This window comes from Phodopus roborovskii, unplaced genomic scaffold (assembly GCF_943737965.1).
Source record: "Phodopus roborovskii unplaced genomic scaffold, PHOROB, whole genome shotgun sequence".
Taxonomy (NCBI): domain Eukaryota; kingdom Metazoa; phylum Chordata; class Mammalia; order Rodentia; family Cricetidae; genus Phodopus; species Phodopus roborovskii.
Genome location: NW_026126618.1, coordinates 3,104,526 through 3,124,433, shown reverse-complemented (window position 1 = coordinate 3,124,433; position 19,908 = coordinate 3,104,526).

The window sequence follows — 19,908 nt, the reverse complement described above, 5'->3', positions numbered from 1 at the left end:
AGCAAACTATGAACTGCTGAGAAATTAACTATTGTGTGTGTGTGTGTGTGTGTGTGTGTGTGTGTGTGTGTGTGGTGTGTGTGTGTATGTATATATATATACATATATATATATATATATATATATATATATATATATATCTTAAAGAACTATCAGTGTCAACATGGAATCACTTTTCTCAAACCCTAACCAAAATAAATAAAGGCAGTAGGATATGATGGGAGGAACTTAATCCTGTAAGTGTGATCCTGAGAACTACTCTCAGAAGACTACCAAAACCACATCATTGAACCAAGGCTGCCACCTCAACCTTACACACACACACACACACACACACACACACACACACACACACACACACACCTTACCATCACTGCCTCTGTAAGAGCGCCCGCCCAGCACTTTCCAATCTTAAACAGGTAACACACTTGTTATTAATCCCCATAGCCAAGAATTTCTTTTTAAAGATAGCTTGTGTCTTCCTACTCACCATGCCTTTAAACTCTTCCCCTTCCCTCCACTGAAAATGGAACTCCTGGTTTACTGTGACCCTCATATTCGCATCACCGTGCTCTGTTGTTCTCAAACAAATGATCTCTCTGATTGTTTCTTGGGTTGTAGGAGGCTATGCCTGCCCAAGTGTGGAAAGAGAGGGAGGGCTGCTCCAAAAGAAGTAAAGGGACTGAAGGAACCCTGCCTAGTGCCATCACAGGCAGGACTCTTCTGCACAAGAGGAGCCTGAGCAAGCGGGGAGGGGCTCACTTTTTGTGGGAATATAGATTGGTTAAAAAGGAGAAAAGAGAGAGGTTACTCTTCCAAAGAGAGCATCAGTAAATGGAAAGGGGAGTGGGGGGAGCTGTAGTCCCACACTCCGCAGGAGCCCTGAGGAGGGAGCACGGATGATTAGGAATGTTTTGAGCTAACTGACTCTCCCAGGTAAGGTTAAGCTTAGCAGGAAGACCCCTGCCAGACTATCTCTGCTGCTTTGATCTGAGCTCAGTCAGCAGCTGGCCTCCTGACCCTTTATCAAAAGCACCTGTGACTGGATGAAAAGATAAAATGGAAGATGGTGGTTAAGAAGTATCTGGGTGTCCGTGGCTAATTGCATTAAGCCTCCCTGATCTGTCTGTGCATTGTGAGGGGTCCTTTTTTTTTCCTTTGTATATGAGGCTCCTAGACACAGACCAGGGGCTAGGGAGACCCCACGCCCACTGTCTTCATCAGTGATCTGGAGATTTGCTTACTTGCAGAGAGCAACTGTATTGTTACACTGGGTTCATGCTCTCTGCCTAGCCTAATAGGATGATCTCCTAGTTTGTTTTAAATTAATTCAAGTCAACAATCGGATAAGAAATTGCTGGAAGCCTGAAGCAGTGAAGTGATTCGTGAATTTTAAAATAAAGGCAATTTCAAGAGGGAAAAAAATGCAGAACTTAAAATCCACAGGGCTCAATTATTCATTGGATCTGGATGGGAACTTAGAGCTGTAAATCTGGTGACTTTTAAGGTAGGGAGTAGCATGCCGAATTCAAGGTGCCTGGGAGAAAGAAAGGCCAAGGGCTGCTGTGGAGATGCACAGCCTCCAAGTCTCATGCTTTGGATCCTGGATCCTGTTTAGATTACTCATGCGGGAAACCACTCGCCTTCAGACTGGGACTACAGAGTCCTGGAGCTTCCTGTGTTATAAAGGTGTGCAGACTTGGTGCAGCCCATCCCCACTCAAATAAGTCAGTTTGATCCCAAACTAAATGTAGAACAGTCTAAAGCAGAGGTTCTCAAACTGTGGGTCTCGACCCCTCTGGGGTCCTGTATGACCAAGAGGATGCGCTATAAGAAGAGAAGATTCTGAGGTCTCCTAACTTCTCAACATTCAAGGAAGAACCATTGAGGACCAGTGCAGAAATTCCTCATTTAGTTCCTCTGGAAGTCAATGTTCAAGTCTCTGTATACAGTGATTTCACTGTAGTCATGGTAACATGAGTGATGGTCTAAGTGTCCACTGCATGTTACATGTGTGCTAAATCCCTGTCACTTCATTCTGTTCATTTCAGTTCTATTAAAGAGGTTTATATAAAAGTCTCTACTTCACAGTTGGGAAACTGAGGCTGGGAGAAGACAGATTCCCTATGATCTTACGGATCTTACGGATTGAAATGCAGGAATACTCAGATGAAAACCGAGGGCAGCAGGTCCCATGCTTGCATTCAGGGTTTCACTAAACACACGATGAGCTTTGTAGGGAACAGTTTTCAAAGACCCCAGATGCCAAGAAGAGTTCTTTGCCTTCCTATACTCAGACTGGAGCTAACTGGAAGCCTGGCTACCCTGCATACTTAAGCTCTTCATGCAGACTCCGTGGGTGAAAGGACTGGGGTCTGCTGCTGCTGCTGCTGTTGCTGAGACAGGGTCTAACCCTGGGTCTCAGCCTGGTCTGGGTCTCACTGTGTAGCTCAGGATGCTCCCAGACCTCCCAGGAACTGAGATTACAGGTATGAGCTACCGTGCCCAGAGAAGAAATTTCAAGTCCAGAAATTGATGGCCCCTCAACACGATGGAAAGACAAGTCTCCATGTTTCAAGACAGTGATTCTCCAATCTCTGTTATCTGAGCAGTTTAGTAATTAGGTTCTTTATCACTTTGTCAAAATGCAGCAAGAAACGCTAAACAAAGCTAGACTCCAATGACCTGTACTCCATCAGTGTGAAGAAAATGAGTAAGGTGACCCAATTCCAAATCCCTCCTGAGGTAAAGAGCCCCATCTTTTCACGCACAGAAAAAAAAAAGTGTTCCTTTCCCTTCCACACTAGACCATTCTCATTATCATAAACCACCTAACCTGATTTAGAAAACAGCGATGCTCCAATAGCACCGGAAGCCAAACTGGCTGGCTCTTGCTTTTAAATTTCAGTGGAAGCGCATACTTTGTTTCCTCATAATTATCAAGAAAATTAAATTCTCTTTTCCACTTATAACATGAGCTGAATGTTTAGGTGCTGAGCCCCTCTGAGCTCTCTATACACCCCCTTTAACAGGCAATCTAGACCAGCACCCTATCCAGTCTCCAGATGTGTTATTACACACTGGATACTACAAAAGGTTGGCTCCTTTTTTTCTCTCAAAGCCCAACTCCAGAAAGAATGCCTCATGAAAGATGATTATTTTTGTCTCATTTTACCACCAAGAAACTTGTGATGCTTAGTTGTTTCATGGCCATATCACTGGGCCTAGCTTGGTGCTGTGTCACAGTACACATTCCATGATTGGTTGTTGACTTACTTGAATAGATAAAGGAGTAGTATTCCCAGCAGAATACCAGCAAATAAATCATTAAAGGATATGTCTTGAACTGGAGAGATGGCTCAGCAGTTAAGAGATCTAGCTGCTCTTCCAGAGGACTTGCATTCACATTCCCAGAACCCACGTGGTGGCTCACAACAGCCTGTAACTCCAGTTCCAAGGGCTCTGATGCCCTCTTCCACCCTTCATGGGTACCAGGCATTCACCTGGAGCATAAACATATATACAGGCAAAACGTCCATACAAATAATTTTTTAGAGAGAAGTTTAAGAGTGTACAGTGAAAAGTAGGGCAATGCAAACAAACAAATGACTAATTTTCTAGCAAGAGATCTCAGTTCTTGCCTGCCCTGCTCATTATAAAGTCCATACTCAAGTGACTAAAAATCTTTTCTAACTGAATGAACAACTTCTGGAGGAATGGGTGTGGTATGGCAAAGACAGACAACTCAGAGACCCACTTCTGCCTGCTCTGGCTAGCTTATCCACCGTGACTGGCAACACACTGTTAACTTCAACAAACACACTGGGGTATTTTTGTTTTGTGGGTTTGTGGGGGTTGTTTGTTTTGTTTTGTGTTGTGTTTTTAACTTTAAGGTGCTATCATTACCCCAGCTTCAATGAAGAACTTAAATAAACATCGTACAAGTGACTAAATATTGCTCATTTCTCATACAAAGCTGAAGAGTTATCTGGGACAAAACAAATGTCAATTACCCTGCAGGGCAGAAACTTGAATGCTAAGCTACCCAGATCTCTGGATGTAAAATAGGAATGGTGCATGTGAGAATGCATGCATGTATGCATGCCTGTCTGGATTATCTTACACACATAGTTTAACTTGTCTCCATCCAAGTAAAAGTGAACACAATGGCCCTATGCAAAACTAAAAGTCAAGGTAATCCATCTGGGCGGTGCAGCTTCCTTTTCCCATGCCCTGCTATGCAGTGCTCACCACATCCACCAAGATCTGGAGAAAAAGGCAGAATCCACTCTGTATCTCTAGTAGACTATACTTTAATTCAAAGAAACATATGTTTCCAAATTTGTTGAGCTCAGGAGGGACACAAAAGGAAAACCACTGGAAGAGAGAGATAGGCATAGGCTTCTAAATTGAATTTCAGGTGGGGAGTAAATGAGGTAGCCCTCAGTTTCTCAAAGGGGGGGAACTTGTCTTTAACAAAGACTATTCAAAAGCCTTTCACCTTTCTGAGAAATTCTAATATCAGAAGCAAATTCCTAAAACTCAAACCTTACCTGGTATGTGAGCTGAGCCTTTAGAACGCCACAGAAAATATTAATTGTAAAAATAGAACTTTGAATTTGAAGCCAGAGGAATAAAGGTGGCTATCCAATATTGAAGGGACAGCTTTCAGGAAGACAATCCATCTAAAACCAAATATGATACAAGCATCAGTGCCAATATTTGTCCTTTATTTGTCATTTTATGTAGTCTTGAACACTTTTGGACTGCCTACACACAGAGAGAGAAAGAGAGAGAAAGAGGGAGAGAGAGAGACACGGGAAGAGGGAGGGAGAGAGATTTTTATAAGCCCAAGGACCAAGCTTAAGGACTACAGGTAACAGCATATCTTATGATAACACTAGATGTATGACTACCCTTCACACACAAGAATTTAACATCATTCCACAAAGCAATTTATACAAACTGCTCAATTACTTTGAAAGTAAACTTAAACTTTGAAGGGAAAATTTAATAAATAAGACAGTTTAGAGTCTACAAGCTTCGAGCTTCCCCAAACCTGTTCTATTTCTCCTTTTGTATTTGTAAAAAAAAAAAAAAGTACTGTTAGTTTCTAAGTCTCTTTGAAGCTCTGCCCACACTGGCATTCTCTGCCATTACAAACACCTGTATCAGTCCTGCACTTCCGTAAAGCTGGGGGGGGGGCACTACTCTCTCTCTCTTCAGAAGGGTCTTGGCCCCGACTGCTTGAGGAGGTGGCCATTGCTGCAGTTGAAACAAAGCCTCTATGGGAGCTTTTATGTTCGCCTTGCCTTTCCTAAGTCAAACTAAAGAAGCTAGCATCTGGGCAGCTCCTCTCCTAACGCCTTAACTATTTATTATCCCAGAAGGATTGGTTACTCATTAAGCAGACTGGTTCAACACCTGTCACTTGGCTTCCTGTTTTCCTTGCTTTGTGTCTGTATACAAAGGGGTGCTCTCTTTAGCTGCTTACATACAATCATAATCAATTTGCAAAGGACAGGAACCTGGTAGGCCATCCCTCTGGGACCCTGGGGCTGAGGTTTTTTGATCCAGATCCTACTTTGGCAGGGAAAAAAAAAAAAAAAAAGACCCCATGAGTTTCCAATCTGTGCCATGTTCACAAAAATAGCAGTGAAAATTAAGAGTGTGACTCAAGCCGAATGCATTAAAAAATGATAATAAGATAGGAATTTTCCAAAATCACCCATGAAAGTAAAACCTATGAAGAGTTGATTTCTTCCTTTATGTAACTACGGCGACTCAACATCATGACTCATTCAGGACCACACTGTCGAGGCGGTGAGGATGGAGCATTTTGCCTCTAATTTCAGCTGCTTTCATATATGGAAGGCCAGAGCTTTATAATGATGGTAAACCTTGTGCAACTATGTTGTTGTTGCGTGGTTGTTGTTTCAAGCAACAAAACAAACTCTAGATACTTGCAAACATAAGCATGCAGAGTCATGGAGGGAGCATACTAAAAGGGAGTGAAAGGGAGGCCAACGTGTGTGGGGGAAAAACAAGGACCACGTGTGGCTGGAGGTAAGTGGCAGGAAGTAATGGCCGGGTGCTCAGTGAACCACCCTTCAGGCAGACAACACCCAGCCATTTTGTTTCGTCTGCAAACGGTACACCAATGAGATTTCAGGAGGGCATCATCTAACCAGGCTGTTACAGCTGTAATATGAAATGACTTCCAGGAGCTTATGTGTTCATGTTTGGCCCCAGATGGTGGTGGTATTAGCTGGAAGGAGAGGACTATCCCTGCTTTCCAGTCCCTTCCTCGCTCTCTGCTTCCTGACTTCTATGAGGTTAAGAAATTCTGTCATACTACATGCTCCCAAGTGATATCTGCCTAAGCAAACATGACAAAAGACCATGGGCTGATGCCCTCAAGTTCTCTGAAAATAAGATTATCTCTATTATATTGATCAAAAGTAACCAATATACAGTCTGAGCTATTTTTTACCCCTCTTGTGGTATAAATTCCCGAGTTTCTTCCTCCTGCCAACCAATTATCTACTCTCTACATCAACCAAATGCTTTATAATTCCATGCAGTTCATATGTTAATTCCTCAGGGTTAGTGTAGACCTCACAGGTCAAGACTTCAGTTTCACAACTTCAGGTACCAATTCCAAACCTGGACTTCTTGAGTTTTTAACTGGCCACTGTTTGACGATACATGAGACTATCATCTCATAGAGCTCAGGCCAGCACCTTACCTATTACAAGAGAACCATGACAGCTACAACTCAAACAGAATCAAATGGGAATGCTGTGCAGAGTAAGAATATGAGACTTCCCACACGCCTCTGTACATGTCATATTCTAAACAGCTGAACAGTGTCACCAGCCTAGACACCTACCACACCCTGTGCATTCAAGGGGACTGGGAGGCTCCCAGAATATGTACTTGATGGACTAAATCATTAACCAGTAGTTATTGCTCTCATCTCAAGCCCATCTTAGGTCTATCTGTAGCTATAAAATTAGTTCCCTTGGCAACAAACATCATTCCTAAAAGATATGCGAAGAAATCCAAGAGTCCCTTCATCAGCTTAAGCTGGGATATGTTGAAAGAGAATGTGGATATCAAACGAGTCTCTTCTCACTCATCATTCAAGGAAAGTCCAGGAGTTTCAGAAGCTCTTGTGTCAATAACTGGGGACAGCCAAATATGTATTTCTCATTGAATCACAATCTTGTGCCAGCATAGTGTGGGCCATATGCTTACTCTTTGACCAATGGAAGACAAGAATGTGACTGACAGGGTTGTTAAGAAGGGTTGGTTAATTATTACTTCATTGGCAAAAGACATCTGCCACAAGTACACTGATCAACATGCTGCTGACATTCATAGGAGATATAAACTGAACTCTATAGGAATCTGAAACAATATGGCTTCAACAATTCAATTCACCATTCGTTTGTAAGGAATTCTTATTTAAACCCATGGTTTAGACTCTACTGGATTCCTCCAAGGCTTCTGTTGAAAACCTCGCCACAATTTAAGAGGATCTGAAGATAATACAGTCTTTATGCGTATGTTAATATTAAATAAGATTATATGGGACACAAGAGGGAAAGGAAAGAGACATCAGACATTCCCAGAGGAAAGCCGATGGTCTGACAGAAAGAACACAGCCATCCCTCAGAAACGAGAGACCTTAGGAGAAATCAAGCCCCCTCAACATTTTTTCTTAGATTTCCAGCCTCCAGAACTGTAGGAAAATTGACTCAGCTGCTTTGCAGTCTGCAGTATTTTTATGGTACATCTTATGTGGTAATACACTTTGGGGATATATTTTTGAGCCCTATAGACTTGTGTGTCCTTAAAACTAAAGACAAACCCCTTTGATCACATCATGACCCCCACAATCCACCACGACTTGAGAACTGCTCCTAGAGAATGTGTTCAGTATAGAGAGTGACCTACTAACAACTCTTCCAACCTTGTCTTCACCTGTGCCTCAATATGTCTTTAAGATTAAACAAGATATAATATTACTTACTGAAGCCATAGATTAGTTAGCCTTCCATCATTGTAACAAAATAACGGAGATAGTCAGCTTATGAAGACAAAATGGTTGTTTGGACTCATAGCTGTGTTATAGGCCTAGGCAGTTGTCCCATTATTTTGGACCCATGGCAAAGTAGCAACTCTTGGGGGAAGCATGTGGTAGAGTAAAACTGCCAACCTTTTGGCCAAAAAAACAAAAAAGGAAGAAAGGTCTAGGGATCCTACATTCTCTGCAAAGTCATGCTTCTAAAGAACTAGAACATTCCCACCAGGCTCTACCTTTAAAGATTCCCCGCCTCCAAAAGCAACACTCTGGGAGCAAAACCCTTAACGTGGGGGCTTTAGGAAGACATTCAAGATCAAAAGTACAGCCATTTTGTTTCTCTAAGATGTGCTCAGTCTCGGGAACCTTTCACAGGTCATGTGTAAGAAGGAGCTGACTTCATCATATTTTAGTAAACAGCCAATGCTGCTGTTTACAGTGCCCCACATGAGCCTGTGATTATGCAAAGGAAAATGAGATATAGTCCCCGAGCTCAAAGAGCTTTGTGTGCAGTAGAAGAGACAACGTGAAAACAGATCATTAAGATTCACTGTAATCACATTTATATAAGGTGTTATAGCACCAAGCTTTTCAAAGTGAGGCAGTATTATTACATATGGCAGAAGAAATGAGGCCACAGAGCACCCAAATCTGTGGTGAATTATCATTACCTTCCGACGCCAGTCACATTAGACAACCTGAGGACCTGATTTAGTCATTTAACTAACAGAAAGAAATAATGGTGGGACTCAGTCTAGGGTATAAAATTCAGGCTGGGAAAGCAGACCCCAGGAAGTGCAGTCAATCTCTTTGTCTTCTGTGAGAGTTACTTTAAAAGTTTTGGAAAACCCAGAGGGACCCTTTCCCCTCCCTACTCACCAATCTTACTCTACCTCTTCTCTTGTTAATGTAGAAAATGTCAAATAATTGGGACTTTTACTCTTGTTGTTATTTGTTTTGTGCTTTTTTGTTTCTGTGAACCTAATGATATAATACCAAGTTGGCTTTTAATGATGTTACCCTCAATTGATTTTTTTTCCCTGCGATTCAATGTTCCTTGAAAGAAAGAAAAATTATTTCATTCGCCATTCCACATTAAGTTTCCCAAAAGAATATTGAAGATATATATGCAGATGAACACTCAATTCCCATTAGAAATATGCAGAAACTTCTTTGCAGAATTTAGTTTTAAAAAGAGAGAAAGAGAACCTTTTAAGTATGAGATGTCTGTCTCATTTAGAAAGATGCGTATCTAAGAAGCTTCTCATTTACCAAGATAAGATGAAGTTGGCTGGCATCTAGTTCAGTCAGATATCTTCACATGCCAAGGACAAGTAGAAAATACTGTAAAAGCAAATGACTAACAGCATTTACTATCTGAAGTGCATACTTTTATCACACTTATAAAATAGCTCTTCAAAGTACATGTTATACCTGAACAGCATTACAGTAGTTTCTTCTGAAATGAAAAACTGAAAAATAAGACATCAAACCTAGCCAGGGCTCCCCCCACCCGCACCACCCTGTGCCTTTCCCCTTACAATGTGCAAGCCCTTGTGGATCCCTTGACACTCTACATGTCTTAAGTCTGGAACTTTGTCAACAAACACGTAGCTCCACTTGAGTATAGCTGCTCAACTCTGAGAACCATGGGAAAATAAGAACAGCAACAAAAGACATAGTCCCTCCCAGAGAGTGGTCCACTGAGAAGATAAATCCATCCTCTGCCTCCTAGGGATGCTAGTGGAAGCACCTTTTCAAAGTTGCCACCACTTTGACTTTCAATGTAAAGTGACGCTAAGTTAGGGTCAGGGATCAATCAAAATAAACAAAATCAGTAGACCAAAATTGACATTTTGACGCCCAACTTCCTACCCAAGATATTTCCATTAATTAATTAAAGAGGAAATGCATGTACTACTGTTTCAGTCATGTTCAGTAGTGTGGCTATAACAAAGTACCTAATACTGTTGATCCTGTGATATATAAAGAAAAGACGCTTCTTTGGCTCATGACTGCACTGGCTAGAAGGGCCAAATAACATGGTGCTGGCTTCTTGGCCACAGTCTCCTGGTTATGTCACAATTTGACAGCAGATTTTGAAAGACAGCAGCTGTGTACAGAAGTGACCCAGGATCCAGCAAGGAATGAAGACCCTGAAGTCAGGCTCGCTGTTTTTATAACAGCCTCCTCTCGGGGACACTAATTCCTTCCTACTCTGATCCCCCAGGGAGCACCTTTCTGAACATCTGTCACATGTGGGTTCCAGCACCTCAGAATTACCACACCCTAACAATGCCTCTGGAGCACAGACCTCTGAGGTGCAATCAACACCAAAAAGTTCAGATTTGGGTCAAATACACATTTCAATGAACCACCTACTTGTTACAAGGACTCCTGTTCATACATGGGTGCGAGAGAGAAATGGTGGCACCTCTGTCCCACTTATGACTGAAATCTGTTCTCATTTTTTATTTGTCATTTCCTCAGCTTGCTTTTCTGCCATCATCCAACATTGTTTTCTCTTTACCACTGAACTGCAAGGAAAGCATGGATAATCTAGAGAAAATAAATGAAAAGCAAAAGCTGAAAGTATGACGGACTCATTAAAAATGAACCCAAAGCATTTGGGAACCATCTAGCTCTATGACACAAGCAGTGGACTCTTACTATGGTACACACCAGTAACCATAAATTGGCTCTCTTATCAGAGAAATCCTGGCATGAAACCCTCTAAATAAACTAATGTTCCAATCATTCTTGGCTCATTGGATAGGGGAATAATATCACATGGTGGCTACGGGCATATGTGTTGTATTTTGTTGTTTGCTTTGTACAGAAGTTAACTGATAGCATAGGTTTTAAGATGACTATGACACAAAGGAAAATGAAGAAACAGAAGAAAGGACTCACGGGTTTTTTAAGGACAGATGTTTGCATTTAAGTTAGTGTGTTCTCATAGCACATTACTTCATGAGAGATTCTCATAGGAGACAAGACAGATTTGGGGAAGGGACATTATAACCTCAAGCAAACAATAAACTGAGATGTGCCAAGCAGGCCTTCCTGAGCAATGTAATTCTTTCCATCTACCCAAATGTTAAAGTCATTTCTATAAAATATGAGGATACATTTAGTGGCTTCTGTTGGTGTCATCCCTATAAACAGGCTCACAAATCACAACTTGTCACAGAGATAGTAGTAACACGAAGAATCTAGTGTGTAAAAGTGTGAGTGATGTTGTTGTTTTGTTCAGGATTCAATATTATCTCTGTAGCATCTGAATCATTTACAGCAATAATACCATGGAACCTAGCTATCTAGTTTTGTTTCTTGGTTTAGCCAAGCTTCTTGCTAGGTAACGTTAGAAAGTTACTTAAACTTACAGGGTTTGTGAAAACTAGATATAATATGCAAAATATTTTATATATAACAATGGCCCAATAAATGTTAAAGAAAGCTACAAGGAAAAAGTCGTGGTGGCAAGTAGGTAAAGGAGGTTAGATAGATAAGTAGAAATAGATTAGATTATAAAGTATGTAGATTAGTATAATTAGTAAATTAGATAGATTAGAAGGTAAGTAGATAATTAAAAATATATGATAGACAGACAGACAGACAGACAGACAGACAGACAGACAGAGCAAACCAGGCATAGAGTTTATGCCTACGCTTGAGACACTGAAGCAAAAAAAAAAAATCACAAGTTTGAGGTCAGCCTGGACTATAAAGGAAGATAGAGAAAGGGAGAAAGATTCCTAGTATCAGTATTTTTATTTTTGTTTTGGTTTTGAGACAGGGTCTCCTATAGCCCAGACTGGTCTCAAATTCATGCATTCAAGACTGACCTTTAACTTCTGATCCTTCTGCCTCTGAGATACCCCAAGTATTGTAATTAAAAGTAAGCAACAGCAGGCATTTTATTTGGTGCTGGATATTAAGGCTAGGGTTTTGTGAATACTGGGCAACTACTCTAAGTGAGTTACAACCCAGAGCCTATTTTTGAAACAAACAAAGAAATATATATGTTTTGTGAAATCACAGAAACAATGCTACAAGTATGATGTCATCATTTAAGTGTGTGACAAGTATGACGTCATCGTTTCAATGTGTGGAATTTAATTTGAAAACTTACAAGTGTTATTTTTTTCTCACCATGCTTGAAAGTGCTATGGAGATCTCTGCTCTTAAGTAGCCTTGTTCTCTAGTAATCAGCATCTTCCTTTGTTCAGAGATTTCTCTATGAGGTCACAACCACTTTCTCTCCAGGAAGGTTCTTAGCAGTGACAGAGACGAAGTCTCAGTGTATAAAAACCATCAGGAACACAGTTTGTGTATGACATACAGCAAAGCAACCTAGATAGACAAACTTCTGGTTCCAGCCATTATAGAATAATTGGTTCCAGATTTGCCAGCTGCTAAAGCCAAATCTAAAATTGGACACAGTAGAAATAGCAACTGTTTAAGACATCAAATGGCAGTCAGCATAGAGCTTTATTCTTTTAAAGGAAGTGAGCCTCCTCATACCCCTAAAATACCTAAAAGGTTTCTGGAGCTCAGACAGGGGTCTGCATCTGGGTTTGAGAAATCTCTAAGTACAGCAGGATGAGAAAACTCAGGAATAATTTTCAAGGTAAAGAATGCCAGCGTTGGGCCATGGAGTTGGCTCATCATGTAAATTTGCTGGTTACCCAAGTCTAACGACTTGAGTTTGCTCCTCAGCATGCACATGTACAGACACACGGACGCAGGGAGTCTCTCTCTAGCAATAACTGGACTGCCAAGATGTTGTAATTTTTCAAAAGTGGCTTGAAAGAGAAAGATACCATGTAACAGAGTTCAAGCCGAGGGTTTTTATTATTATTGTTATTATTAAGGGAAAGGGATCATAAAAGGGGGAAAGGGGAGGTAGGGAGACTGGCCCATGGAGACAGGAACAGCAGCAAAGAGAAAAGAGAGGCAGAGAGAGAGAGAGAGAGAGAGAGAGAGAGAGAGAGAGAGGAACTGATAGACCAGAGAGGGACAGAGAGGGGGCAGAGTCCTTTAAAAAGGGAACGCATTGAATAGACATAGGTGGTGCTCTTAGTGGAAGTAACTAGGGGCATATCCAGTCCGAACTCCAAAGGCAGGCCAGTAAAATGCCTAAGTACTAACAAAAGTGGCTAAAATGACTGGGGTAGGAAACTGGAGCTGCTCAGATAAGTGGGGTTCAGAAGTAGATAGGGTTGTGTGCTCCTGATCAAGATCTAGGTTATACAAGTTCATTAAATGAAGAAGATTGTCTACTCAAGCTCTAGGCTGTTTTATATTTTGTTTGCTGGGCTTTTTGTTTTGGTTTGGTTTGGTTTTAGATGTATTTATTTTTATGTGGACAAGTGTTTGCCTGCATGCATTTATGCACACTACTTCTGGCCCATAAGGGCCAGAAGAGGACCCTGGGTCACTGGAACTATGATCACACATGGTTGTGAACCACCCTGTATGTATTGGGTACCAAACTCAGGGCTTCTGCAAAAGCAGAAAGTTCTCTTAACTGCTGAGCCATCTCTCCAGCTGAGCATAGATCATAATGCAGTTACAACCAGAATTAAATAATCTGTTGAGTACCTTGAGCACTGAGTTCAAACTCTTTTAAGGCCATACATTAGGAGTAAAGGTCAGACTGTAGGATGAATGAGACCTTAGGTCTGATTTCAAAGCTGCAAGATTTAACCTAACAAAGAATGAATCCAGGACTGATCAAACCAAAAGGTTTAGCCAGTGATCTAATTTCCAGCTAGATCAGAATTCCACACCTCTTGATAGGTACCACAACCAAGACTCTCTGAAGTTTGTTTAATCATTGTGGGCATCAAATTAAACATATGATCAAGCAGGAAAATGTTGCCTGTAAATAAAGAAAAAAAATGCATCTAAATAGAAACAGAGCCCAAGGTGTCCCAGATATTAGCAGCAAAGAACTTTGAAGCAAATCCTATAAGTGTGTTCTGGATTCTCAAGGAAAATGTGGTTATGTCAAAAAGGCGAAGGCTGACAGGGAAATGTAAATTATAATAAAAGTGAGGAATTATGGAAGTGAAGCATATGAAATATCAAAATGAAAATTTCATACATCATCTAAATAGTCTTGAGGGGAAAGTGGAGCTTGTGGAAGAGAAGGCTGATGTGACAGAAGAAACGGCAATGGGTGTCAGCTCATATGAAGGCTGAAGGTGGGGAAAGGTATAAAGGAGACTTGGGTAGCTGTGTGGGATAGCAAGCAGTCTCTCACGCATGCGATTCAGCTCCCAGAGGAGGAACGAATATGAACAGTGAAAAAGAATAAAAACACTTAAAAATAGGGATCCAGCCTAGTATATGAATGGACTTCGGGAGCCCACTCCTCACAGAAGGACACATGGGGGAGGGTCTAGGCCCTGCTCCAAATGATATGACAGACCTTACCCTCCCTGGGGAGCAGAAAGGGGAGAGGATGGGAGTTGGGGGCCCAGGGGAGGAGGGGAGGGTGAAGGAACCGGGATTGACATGTAAAAATAAGCTTGTTTCAAATTTAAATAAAAAATTATCATAAAAATAGTGATCCAGAATTTATCAAGAGTATTAACAAATTCTAGTAGTTGAATATACTTTGAAGATCTTTGTGTGCCCTATTTTATTGATTCAATTACTTTCTGAAAAGTGTTCCTAGCACCTGTTACCTTTTTTTTAGATTGTATATGCACATGTACATGCATTCATGCATGAGTGTGTGTACACTCGTGCATGTGTGCATGCGTGCGTATGTGTGTCTGTGTCTGTGTGTACATGTGCACACCATGGCACACATGTACAGGTCAGAGGACATCTCGCAGGAGTCATTTCTCTCCCCCACCCCCTATCTGGTCCCAGAACTTGAGCTCTGGTCCTCGGGTTTGGTCGTCAGATGCCTTTACTCACAGAACCGTCTCACCAGTCTACCTTTTTATAGATTATCGTTGATATAATGAGATCTAGTCATGTCTACTGGCAGTCCCCTCTCTCCCACTAGAGCCCTTTTTCTCAACGAGGCCCCTGCTACTCATTTCATGTATGACCAACTGAGCTTAATTACAGCTTCTCGCCTGATCATGGGTGGGAAGTTATTTACAGGAGCAACTTCTGGGTTTTTCATTAGCTGCATGTCATTGGAGTGATGGAGGCTGAAGCACTAATCCATGGGTGTAAACATAAATTATTATACAGATATAGATGTTCGGCACATGCATACGCAGGTGTGTGTGCGTGTGTTCTCACATGCATGTGGAGGGCAGAAGATATTCACCCAACACTTCACTTTTTAAGACAGGTCTCTCACTGAACCTGGAGCTCACTAATTGGCTAGGCTGCCGTTCTGTGAATTCTAGGAATCTACCAAGCCCCACCACCACTGGGATCACAGATGCCCACCTACCACAAGAGTGTGTGGGATCCTCATGTTTGTGTAGCTAACACTTTGCAAACTGAATCGTTTCCACTGCCTCAACTCCTGCAGTTACTGGAAGTGGAAGCGCTCACTTCTTCGAGAAAGCTGTAAAGAATCCAGACCTCTTACAGCAGAGTCTCCCATTACAAGTGCAATTTAAATTTCTCCCCTCACACAAAGTAAAATGGATCAACATCTTATTTCCTACCCTTCCCAAAGTGCCTGTGTTTTATGTAAGATTTAAAACATGTATGAAGTCTAGTGTGCCTAGAATGATGAGACTATTGTTCAGTTTTTACCGAGACCTTGAGACAGTACCTATTTCATTAGGCAATGCTAAGAAGACTCAGTGTGACCAGAAAGCTTGGCTCTAACTTCTATACTCACTGCCTGCCTGTAGAAAATCACCAATAGAATGTGTTCCTTCATTCAGTCAGAACACTTACTTCATCATTAATTCTTTATATGCTGAGCTAATTTTTTTATGATTTTTCTTCCTAACCTATTCCATTTGAGTATCAATGTGCCATCAACCCTAAGGGAATATTCTGAAATATTTAGGAAATGTGAAAGTTCAGAAAAGCCTTTTGACCTGAAACTATTATTCTAGGCATAATCTTTTAAAATGACATCCACTGTGAAAATGAAAGGCAAAAGGGGATCTCATGGGTTCTAGACACAGGGAGCTCCCACCAAGAAGTGTGTATGGAAGGAGACTCTCCTATCCCAGAATCTTTGAACTCCACTCAGTTCAAACTTAGATGTTCAGCTATGCAACAAAGCACATCTCGCCAGATTATGACATCTGTACTTGATTTTCTCTCATCACTGTACCCCCATTAAGGGGCACAGCATCTGAGTTGTGGGGGAGACAGTGAGGAAATATTTGAGCATTGGACATGTGCTTCCAAGCTCTTCATTGAACACATCCATTAAGGTCATGGGCTCCACACAAAGCAACCCAGGGACTGAAGAAGGGAAACGATTGAGTACAGGCTCTCAGCACCTCTCACCTTACATGTTCAATAGTATCATAAACCTCATGCTTCTGTTTGATTTACAGCCATTCTTTTATGGATCAACAATGCCTATTGAAAGGGCTAGATGGAACTGGCTTATGCCCTCTGCTCTTGCATACCTCTGCTATATAAGGATACACCATCGTGGAAGCAGAGACTCACTGATTTTTTACCTACTTCATCCTGGACTTCGCAGTCTCCAGAATAATACAAAACGGACTTTTACTACTTGTAAGTCACCCAGAATCAAGTATTTTGATATAGCAGCATAAAGTGAGCTACGATATCCATTTCAGAGTTGACGAACAGGACAGAGAGATTTAAAAATCTTTTAACATGATCATAATCAGAACTCCAAGATGATGCGTTGTTTTTCCAATTCCTGGTCTCAGTCCTCTCTTCATGAACCCACAGTCCTGGTTTGGGATTGAACAGTGAGATTGGGGACCAGGGCTGACAGGAAAAAGGAAGTGTGTCTTGTGATAGGGTGCTAAAATGAAGCCATGGCTGTGAAAGAGAATAGGTGTGATGTTTCACAAGCACAAATGCACCCTGTATCTAGGACCAACGGGTCTCTTGTCTTTTAAAAATTCATTTACACTTTTTAACCTTGAATTTTAAAAGAATTATATTACTTTTTAACTTAGATTTTGTATTTTTAACTATCCATATATTAAACTTTTTTCCAGTGGTCTTTCCCTTGAAGGGAGAATTAGCCTAAGCCAGAGGAAAGCTCACAAGTGTCTATGCTGTCCGGATGTAAGTTTAGTTTTGGGGGCCCTGGTCCTGGGATTTGCTTAACTCTGAATCAGAATGAATCCCAAATATGCTCATGTTATTGTACAAATCATTGATTTTGAAAGATTCATATCCCCTCAACATCTCATTGGAAAGCCCAGCAGTGATTTCCCTGAAGGTTGAAAAATAATCTACAGGAATTGAAGAAACATGGCGACTGATAAATCCTTGGTCTCCTTATCTCCTCCGACCTTGTATGGGAACTTTGCAAGTGTTCCTGGTTGTAACTTCTGAGTACCAGTACCGAAAAAGAAACATTTCTGGCCATTTTCAAAAAGAATTTTAAGTTCAATAACAAAAGTTTATTGAAAGCACCTCCGACTTTCTCTCTCTGCCCTTTTTTATGGATTTCGCTGTTTTGTGAAATTAGGTTTGAGGTTCTCTGGCTTTGTTATAGTAGCACACTAATAAGGCCAAAATGTCAGGCTCCATCTCTGTAGTGACAAACTGTGCCTTTAACCTCAGGGAGCTTCCCAAGCTGATGAAAGCAGGGAAAATAATTGAACTCATGAAATTCCATCCCATAATACTAGACAAACAATTTCAGGACCCGAGCAGCTGAGATCGGCATCATCTTCCCCTATACAAAACTTCACACTCCCCTCCTCTATTTAAAAAGCAAAGCCCAAACCCTACAAGGGAAATCCTGAGACACCCTCTAAGGAACACTGTGAAATGCCATCTTCTGAGAGTGAGTGACACAGCCATTGTGATGACAGTCTCACAGCTGGAGCAGCTGCTTGTTATGAACCAGCGAAGATCAAACCTACCAGTAGTCAATCATGGATTGGGGAGAAGCCCACATGGCCATAACCCTCCTGCTGATGGATTCTGAGGGAAGGGGGAACATCCTCTTCCTCTTCTATTGTGTGCCCACTGGTGCAAAACACAAGCACATAGACCACCCTGGTAGTGTGTCACAAGACTAAGACATGGATGCTGGAAGGGGACATGTAAGGAGGAAGGGAGACATACAGGAGTGGAAGAAAATAGGAGAGAGGGAGGGTGACATTAATCAGGATGATACGAGGATATATGAAACTGTCCAATAATAATTTATTTCTGAAAAACAAAATCCAAAGTAAATCATTGATGTTACAGAAGAAATGAGATTAAAAAAAAAAAAAAAAACTTACAAGGCCCAAAAATAATTAACAGAGAACCATATGACAGTATGGAAAAATGGAAATTTTCAACTATTTGAATGGAGGCGCCCCAGTGATCATTGCATAGAGGCTCTAAGGAGTCCAAGTTGCACATGGAGTAATTAAAATCTGATTAATTCTTGTAGGAGTAGTATGGATTCTGTTTTTCGTTCCACTCTCCAACAAAATGACAATGCACCTGAACATTCAATTTAATTTGTTGTTTTGCACATTTCACTGGTTCTATTGTGATAGTGTTCAAAGCACACATGCTACCCTGTGCTCTCTGATGTCAGCCCTCGCTCACTCATCCATATCGGGTAAATACTAAAAAGTAGCATGAGGTACTTTAAAGTTTTTAACTAAAAGGCTAGAGAGATTATTGCTCAGTGGTTAAGAGCACTTTCTGCTTCCTTGCCCATCGATGACTGTAGACTCATAGCTGAGAGTGAGAGATAATGAAGACTTCTGCAACAACCTCCCCTCCGCAAGGAAGAAAGAATGGAGGAAGGAAGGAAGGAAGGAAGGAAGGAAGGAAGGAAGGAGGGAGGGAGGGAGGGAGTCTAGACAGGAAGCCATTGAAGAGAGTCCTTAAACTTGTGATAAAGATGCTAGAGTGTGGATCTTCACAGTTGATGGTTTCTGGTGGGAGATTGAGAGGGGACTCAACAGTCTTTGGGGGTCCTGGCCACTAGGAGTTTGACAATGATCCAATTGAGTATGTGAGCAGCACAAATGGGCCTTGGTATATTGGTAGGGGGAGCACAAGGGTGGGAGGGTGGAGCTGGGAGGACTAGGAAGCAGGTGTGATGCAGTGCTTTGTGTGAGATTTCCAAACAGTAAATAAAAAAGATTATGTTCAGAAAGGGGGGAGGGGCTTGCTACTCTTTCAGAGGACCGGAGTTCAATTCCCTTAATACATATTGGGAAGCTCACAACCACCTACAACTCCCACTCCAGGGGGTCCAACGCCCTCTTCTGGCTTCCATGGCTACCTGCACATATGTGTACATATATACATAGACCCACGTACACAAAAATATAAATAGTGAAATAAATCTTTAAAGTTCTTCGACTTAAGAACATCACAATGAAATCATGTGGTCCAATCCATCAATGCTGGTTCCTAGCAGTTGCTACCAGCAGAAAATAATAAAATGTGAATGAACAAATCACTGTTTAAACAGCAATCCTTTTGATAATTAGCAGATATATTAGGGGGGAATGTGGGAGGAAATCTGAAAAGAGTAAAAAGGGATTAAAATTTAAATAGGATTTCTTTTCATGTTTTTTCCCCATTGTGCAAAAGTCCATCTTTAATTCATATTACAGTGAGTGATTTGTAATGCTGTGTCAAAATAGATATGCAAAAAGGATCTGCATTTGAATTTTAAATTTGATCCCTAAGTTTGAATT